The following is an 8,646-nucleotide window of genomic DNA, read 5'->3' as shown; positions in this document are numbered from 1 at the left end:
CCTGACTTTTTTTTTTTTTTTTTTTTAGACGGAGTTTCACTCTTGTTGCCCAGGCTGGAGTACAATGGCACGATCTCGGCTCACCGCAACCTCCGCCTCCCAAGTTTAAGGGATTCTCCTGCCTCGGCTTCCCAAGTAGCTGGAATTACAGGCATGCGCCACCATGCCCAGCTAATTTTTTGTATTTTTAGCAGAGACAGGGTTTCTCCATGTTGGTCAGGCTGATCTCGAACTCCCAACCTCAGGTGATCTGCCCACCTCGGCCTCCCAAAGTGCTGGGATTACAGGCGTGAGCCACCACGCCCGGCCAAGACCCTGACTTTTAAAAAAAATGTTAAAAATAGGCCGGGTGCGGTGGCTCACGCCTGTAATCCCAGCACTTTGGGAGGCCAAGGTGGGCAGATCATTTGAGGTCAGGAGTTCGAGAGCAGCCTGGCTAACATAATGAAACCCCATCTCTGCTAACAATACAGACTGGGCATGGTGGCTCACGCCTGTAATCCCAGCACTTTGAGAGACCGAGGCAGGTGGATCACCTGAGGTTGGGAGTTCGAGACCAGCCTGACCAACATGGAGAAACCCCGTCTCTACTAAAAATACAAAATAGCCAGGCGTGATGGCGCATGCCTGTAACCCCATCAACTTGGAAGGCTGAGGCAGGAGAATCACTCGAACCTGGGAGGCGGAGGTTGCAGTGAGCCGAGATGGTGCCATTGCGCTCTAGCATGGGCAACAAGAGTGAAACTCCGTCTCAAAAAAAAAAAAAAAAATTAGGTGGGCGTGGTGGTGGGAGCCTGTAATCCCAGCTATTTGGGAGGCTGAGTCTAGAGAATCATTTGAACCTGGGAGGCGGAGGTTGCAGTGAGCCAAGATCGCGCCATTGCACTCCAGCCTGGGCAACAGTGAGACTCCATCTAAAAATAAAAAACAAAAAAAAAGTAAAAAATAAATAATTGTATTGAATTTAGTAGTTGTGTCTCAGTCTGCTTCAGTCTACAGTTCAGGCTTGCTTTTGCACCTTTGCATTTTAAGGTAAGAGGCTATTGTGTAAACTCGAATTGGGTTTGTTGGTGTTTCTTCATGATTTGGTTCAGGCTCTGCATTTTGGGCAGGAATATTCAGAGGTGATGCTCTGTTCCTCCCATAGGATCGTATCAGGCGACACATGATTATAAATTTCCCCATTATTGGTGATGTCACTTAGTTGTGTTGTCTGCCGGGTTCTGCCACTGTAAAGTTAGTAAGTATTTTGTAGGGAAGTGCTTTGAGACTAAATATCCTGTTCCTCATCAAACTTCTACCCCCTAGTTTCAGTATCTATTGCTGTTTTTTGGCTGAATAACTATGATAGTTGCCAAATAGTGGTTTCTGATCCTTCCATTCCTTCTACACTGATTGGTTGGTATTTTGTACAGAAAAGCCTTCTCATATCTGATTTACTTGTCTCAATATGGACCCATGGGTATTTGAGTTTCTTATGGAGTTATTTGTTGTTGTTTTTGAGACAGGCTCACCCAGGCTGGAGTGCAGTGGCACGATCACTGCTAACTGCAGCCTCGGCCTCCCAGGCTCAGGTGGTTCTCCCACCTCAGCCTCCCAAGTAGGTGGGGCTACAGGCATGTGCCACCAAGCCTAATTTTTGTATTTTTTGTAGAGACAGGGTTTCACCATGTGTCCCAGGCTGGTCTTGAACTCCTGAGCTCAAGCAGTCCTCCCACTTCGGCCTCCCAAAGTGCTGGGGTGAGCCACCGCGACTGGCCCCACTTAATGGGTTTTCAGAGGTGGGAGCAAAGAATGAAGGGAGGAAGAGAGCTCCCATCTTTTCCATTACCGTATTTACTTAAAACTGGAAAAAACTGAATCACTGGGATGGTATTTCATTTATCTTTTGAAATGAAGAATAGATACATTAATTTAAATGATTCTCTAAAGACTCCTTCAGCATTCCTAAAGCATTTCAGAACTATAGGCACAGTTTTTATTTTATCTTTCTGGCACCTGGTTTGGGCTTTGGGCTTAGATTAAAAAGATGAGCCTTCTCCTGCCCCTGCTCCCTTTTATTCCCTGCCATCTGCTAAGCTCGACTTTTTATCTCTCAGGCCAAATTTGACTCTGTAAGGGACTTTGCATAACGTTTCATCCCTTAAATGTGTTGGGAGGGATTAAAGTATATGACCTCAGTGCCACTTAAAAAATAAATACTGTCTCAACTATCAGTCTGACTCTAAATGGTATCTCTTAATATGCTTAATGCAAGAATGGTGGGTCGAGTGTGGTGGCTCACCCTTGTAATCCCAGCACTTTGGGAGGCCGTGGTGGGCGGATCACCTGAGGTCAGGAGTTTGAGACCAGCCTGGCCAACATGGCAGAACCCATCTCTACTAAAAATAAAAAATAAGAAAAATTTAGCCAGGCATGGTGGCGAGAGCCTGTAATTCCAGCTACTGGGGAGGCCGAGGCAGGAGAATTGCTTGAACCCAGGAGGCAGAGGTTGCAGTGAGCAGAGATTGCACTCCAGCCTGGGTGACAGCAAGACTCCATCTCAAAAAAAAAAAAAAAAAAAAAAGGTGCTATGTGGGGCTGGAAGGTGGCTCCAGGTGTGAAGCTGCTCAGGAAGTTGTGTGGTTTCAACGTGAATCTAACAGAGAAGTGTTTCTGAAACTGATTTACCTTCCTAAGTAGTGTTAATTAGGGTGAGGAGACAAATTCAATGTTGTTTGAAAAATGAGAGACAGTTTGAGACAGATGCACTGGAGCTATTGGAGTGAAACCATGTTCCTGAAGGCAGCGATCACCCTCAAAGTGGGTTTTGCACTGTGAAAGGGATTCATCTCCTGGTCTTGCAGGATTCATGTAGAGCCTGGCCTCTGTTAATGCTATCAAACCTATGTACAATGGGTCGGCCACTTCTTTTCATATAAGTTCATATTCTCTTGGGCTCTGGTTGGAAAATTAGGCCTTGGAAACTTAGTGAGAAAGGGAAAATCTAATGTGCTAAGACATCCTACTTGGATGTAATTGATTCCTATCTTTGCTTAAAGACATACTTTAGTAGGAGTAAAGAGTTCTCTCTGTGGCCTAAAAGATGAGCTCAGGACAAGCAGTTTCTTTCAGTCTGTTCACAAAGGCCTGTTCTTTGGTTTGTGGCTGCAGCTGCTATTTTCAGAGCCTGGCTGCGTTGATGCGTTGCAGATTTGTGTGTGCTTCCTAATTTGGTCTACAGGTTGTGATTTGGGAACGCTAGTTAAGAGGTAGAAGAAGTGCTGATGGTGAATTTCCCAGGTGAAAACACTGAAACATTGCATCATGACTGCCTCATTTTATTTAAATAAGTGTCTTGGCTCAAGGTTGGACGTTGTCTCTATAGCCAGTGAAACACACTCCGTGACCAGGTTTCAGGACAAATCGCCACAGTCCGATTTAATACCCCACTGGGGACCCTGAGACACCGTAGCCTTGACTCTAGCCTCAAGCTTGGCATCTTTACCCACAGATGAGCCTCACATTGCCTTCATTCATTCATTCTCTACTTCCATTCTCTGAATCTGGATTTTGCCATTAAAATTTAATGTTATAGCCAGGTGTGATGGCTCACACCTGTAATCCCAGCACTTTGGGAGGCCAAGATGGGAGGATCGCTTGAGTCCAGGAGTTCGAGACCAGCCTGGATAACATAGCAGCATCCTGTTCACACACAAAAAAATAAAAAATTAGCCAGGCGTGGTGGTGCCTGCGTGTAGTCCTAGCTACTCAGGTGGCTGAGGTGAGAGGATCGCTTGAGCCCAGAAGTTCAAGGCTTCAGTGAGCTATGATCACACCACTGCTGGGTGACACAGCAAGACTCTGTCTCAAAAAAAGAAAAGAAGAGAGAGATAGAAAGGAAAGAAGGAAGGAGAGAGGGAGAGAGAACGATGGAAAGGAAAGAAAAAGAAAAGTAGCCGGGTGTGGCGACCCATGCCTGTAATCCCAGCTACTGGGGGAGCCAAGGCAAGGGAATTGCTTGAACACAGGAGGCCGAGGTTTCAGTGAGCCGAGATCACGCCGCTGCACTTCAGCCTGGGTGACAGAGTGAGACTCCTTCAAAAAAAAAAAAAAGAGAAAGGGAAGAAGGAAAGAAAAACAGGAAGGAAAGAAGGCAGGGAGGGAGGAACATTTATCAGCAGTGGCACGCTTGAGAAACCCTCCAAGGGTGAGCAGAATGGTGAGGGCCCTTAAGTGCTATGCTACTGACAAGCCCCCGTCACCCTCTTCAGCCTTGCTTCTCACCCCTCAATATTTTGTGGGCGATTAAGGCCGACATTCACTCGAGCTCATTAAATTATGAGTTTCTGATGGGGTGCGGGGGCTCATGCCTGTAATCCCTTTGGAGGCCAAGACAGGTGGATCCCTTGAGGTCAGGAATTCAAGACCAGCCTGGCCAACATGGTGAAACCCTGTCTCTACTGAAAATACAAAAATTAGCCAGGCATGGTGGTGAGTGCCTGTAATCCCAGCTACTTGGGAAGCTGGGGCAGGAGAATCACTTGAACCCGGGCGGGGGAGGTGCAATGAGCTGAGATCCTGCCATTGCCTGAGTGACAAGAGCAAAACTCTGCCTGAAAAAATAAAAAATAAAAAGGGCCAGGCGCGGTGGGTCATGCCTGTAATCCCAGTACTTTTGGGGTCCAAAGCGGGCAGATCACCTGAGGTCAGGAGTTCAAGACCAGCCTGGACAACAAGGTGAAACCCCGTCTCTACTGAAAATACAAAAATTAGCTGGACGTAATGGTGCACATCTGTAATCCCAGCTACTTGGGAGACTGAGGCAGGAGAATAGCTTCAACCTGGAAGGTGGAGGTTACAGTGAGCTGAGATCAAGCCATTGCATTCCAGCCTGAGTAACAAGAGTGAAACTCCATCTCAGATACATAAATGAATAAATATATTATGAGTTTCTTGGGGGACCGTTGTATTCTAAACACAGCAGACTACCAAAGCCCCTGGCCCATGGTCAGTGCCCAGTCAGTGGGGACTGAATGCCTGAATAGCTTCTTCCTACCCTGCCCGCTGCCCCCCACCACTGCACAGACACCCCGGATACACAGTTTGTATTTAACTTAAAAAAAAAAATCATACAAGGTTGCAAGTATCAACAGCTCAAAGTGGCTTAAACAAAAAAACAACAGTAGAAGGGCACAGGGTGCCTCCTGGACCCCACCCTGGGAGGTGTGTGGTCACCCTCACTCCTGCAGCCTCTTTAAGGACCACTTCTCTGCTCCTTAGTGCACTTGTGGGAGGCAGCTGTAACCAAGCTCCTGAGGTTTGATGTCTCTGTAAAATGGGTGTGCAGTATGTGCATATGTGTGTGTCTAGGCAGGCAGTTCCCACAATGGCAGGCAGAATCCCCAAAAAGGCATCTGTAAGGGCATGATTTCCTAGACTTCAGCCGTTTATTTCATCTTCCCAAATATTGATATCTGAGTAGACCATTATTGAATCCTTTTACATTATGTATATTTTTGGCCAGGCGCAGTGGCTCACACCTATAATCCCAGCACTTTGGAGGCCAAAGCAGGCATATCACCTGAGGCCAGACCAGCCTGGCCAACACAGTGAAACCCCATCTCTACAAAAAAATAAAATAAAATAAAATACAAAAATCAGCTGGGGGTGGTGGTGCTTGCCTGTAGTCCCAGCTACTCAGGAGGCTGAGGCAGGAGAATCACTTGAACCTAGGAGGCAGAGGTTGCAGTGAGATTGTGCCACTGCACTCCAGCCTGAGTGACAGAGTGAGACTCTATCTCAAAAAACAAAAAAAAATTTTTTTAATTTATATTTTTACTTAAATGTATTTATTTAGTTATTTTATTATTTTTTGAGATGGAGTCTCACTCTGTCGCCCAGGCTGGAGTGCAGTAGCATGATCTCGGCTCACTGCAACCTCCGCCTCCCGGTTCAAGTGATTCTCCTGCCTCAGCCTCTTGAGTAGCTGGGACTACAGGTGCGTGCCACCACACCTGGTTAATTTTTTGTATTTTTAGTAGAGACGGGGTTTCACCATGTTGGCCAGGATGGTCTCAATCTCTTGATCTCGTGATCTGCCTGCCTCAGCCTCCCAAAGTGCTGGGAATACAAGCGTGAGCCACTGCGCCCGGCCTTAAATTTATTTTTAAGGGTTTTTTTTTTAAATCACTGCTATAAAGGTAAAATAAATATTAGTTGCCATGAATTGAAAGTATTTTTGGGCCATGTGCAGTGGCTAACCCCTGTAATCCTAACACTTTGGGGGACCGAGGTGTGAGGATCACTTGAACCCAGGATGGCTTAAACCCTTTGAGGAGTTTGAGGCAAGCCTGAGCAACATAGTGAGGCCCCATCTCTATTTAAAAATAAATAAATATTTTAAAGATAAATACAATGAAAACAAAACAATATCTTAAGTTCCAGCTGGATGCCTTTGGCCAAAGACTTGGAGCACTAGGTCTGGAAACAGGAGTGAACACATCAGTCACACCTTTCCTGGAGCTGTCAAATTTGGATGAGGAGATTCCAACAATAAACCCATAAATCCTCTAACACGTGGGCATGTGCCAGGAAGAACCCAGCAAGCTAGGGAAAATAGAGAGGTGGCAGGGATCAGGGAAAAGGCATACTCTGAGGGTGGGAGTGGGGACAAGGAAGGCCTCCTGGAGAAGGTTACATCTCTCATGGAACATCTTCTCTGTGGAAGGAACAGCCAGTGCAAAGGCCTGAGGCTCATGGTGGATTCTCCACCCACCCAGTGTGGGGAACGCTGCATCATGAATCTTAAGCTTGGTACCATTGCTCACTCTCGTAATGAATGTATCTGCCTCAAGCACATTTTTTTTTTTTTAAGACAGAGTCTCGCTCTGTCACCCAGGCTGGAGTGCAGTGGTGCAATCTCGGCTCACTGCAGCCTCAACCTCCTGGGTTCAAGCAGTTCTCGTGCCTCAGCCTCCCTAGTAGCTGGGATTACAGGCATGCGCTACCACACTTGGCTAATTTTTTTGTATTTTTAGTAGAGACAGGGTTTGGCCATGCTGGCCATGCTGGTCTCAAACCCCTGGCCTCAAGTGATCCTCCTGCTTTGGCGTCCCAAAGTGCTTGGATTGCAGGCCTGAGCCACCACACCCGGCCCTAGCACATTTTAATGAGTACTACTCAAGTGCATTAGGTACTGAGAAATGAGTGAGAATGATTGCCGGCTTCCAATCAACCCTCGTGTGCAGGATCTGGATTCTTCTCAGTTCATCTAAGAACTGTTAAAGCTATGAGGTCAGCCCCACTCACAAGGGTCTGGATTATAAAGCAAGATTATTTTGTTTTTCTTTATTTTTCCCCACCCCACTAATCGTGCCCCTAAAGCAAGATTATTGATCTGTAATCTGAAATGTAACTGACAAGCTGAGGGGATCTCCCCAGGAAGGAAAGCTACTTGAGAAACCGAATTTAGATCAGAAGTTGATTGTTCAGAATACAACTGAGCCCAGAGATTGGATGGCACCAAGGGAGGTTTCTGTCAAGCCATCCCGTTCCGAGATGCCCCATCACACCAACGAAGCAACTGCTGAGCAGGTTTGCACTAACACGAGCTGGCGTTTGTCTAGACCTTAAGACTCTTTAAATAGCTTTTCATATATTTAATCCTCACATTGCCTCTGTGAATATAAGTGTAATTATCTCCATTTTACAGATGAGGAAATCCGAAGTTCAGGGAGGGTAAATGGTTTACCAAGGTCAGACGACCAGTGTTAATCGTGAGGTAATTAGCCTTAGATTAGGGAGAGGTAGTTTGATATAAATGATATCTGACATAATATACGAGTTTAGACATTTTTGGCTCCAACCAATGATGCCAGTCCAGGAAAATGTTACACCTGCTCAGATGTTAACCCTGCCGCGGGCTGGAGGAGAAGGCACCCTCACCCCAAACCTCCCCAGGAGAAGAAAACCCCGCAGCTATCAGAAGTGTAAAAGAACTATCAACAGTCCATGCAATCGGCTACATAGTTTGTGTTTGTGTTGCAACACTGTCCAAATTGCAACATTTTCATCAAAATAGAAAACTGAAATCCCCCATCTTTACCCTAAGGGCCAGGTGAGCCTGTGAGGCTCAGCTCCTCCTGGGGTGAAGGGGGGACTGGGTTTGTTTTTTTTGTTTGTTTTTTTGTTTTTTTGTTTTGAGACGGAGTCTCTCTGTCGCCCAGACTGGAGTGCAACGGCGCAATCTCGGCTTACTGCAAGCTTCGCCTCCCGGGTTCACGCCATTCTCCTGCCTCAGCCCTCCCAACCCCCAACCAGTAGCTGGAACTACAGCTACCACGCCCGGCTAATTTTTTGTAGTTTTAGTAGAGAAGGGGTTTCACGGTGTTAGCCAGGATGGTCTCGATCTCCTGACCTCGTGATCTGCCCACCTCGGCCTCTCAAAGTGCTGGGATTACAGGCGTGAGCCACCGCACCTGGCCAGGGGGTGCTGGGATTCTAATTCCTCATCTTCAAGGGGTTCCATGGAGGCTTCACAGGCTGTGGCCTGTTCAGTTACAGAAGAGCCCACGCTTGATTTCATGCCCTGCCATTGCTGTCTTGAGATTCCTTCTCCTTGCTTCTTTCTTTTCCTTTTTTTTTTTTTTCTGGTTGGTTTGTTTC

Source organism: Hylobates moloch, unplaced genomic scaffold (assembly GCF_009828535.3).
Source record: "Hylobates moloch isolate HMO894 unplaced genomic scaffold, HMol_V3 SCAFFOLD_19, whole genome shotgun sequence".
NCBI classification, from domain to species: domain Eukaryota; kingdom Metazoa; phylum Chordata; class Mammalia; order Primates; family Hylobatidae; genus Hylobates; species Hylobates moloch.
The sequence above is the reverse complement of the archived record's forward strand: the minus strand, read 5'-3'. Positions refer to the sequence as shown.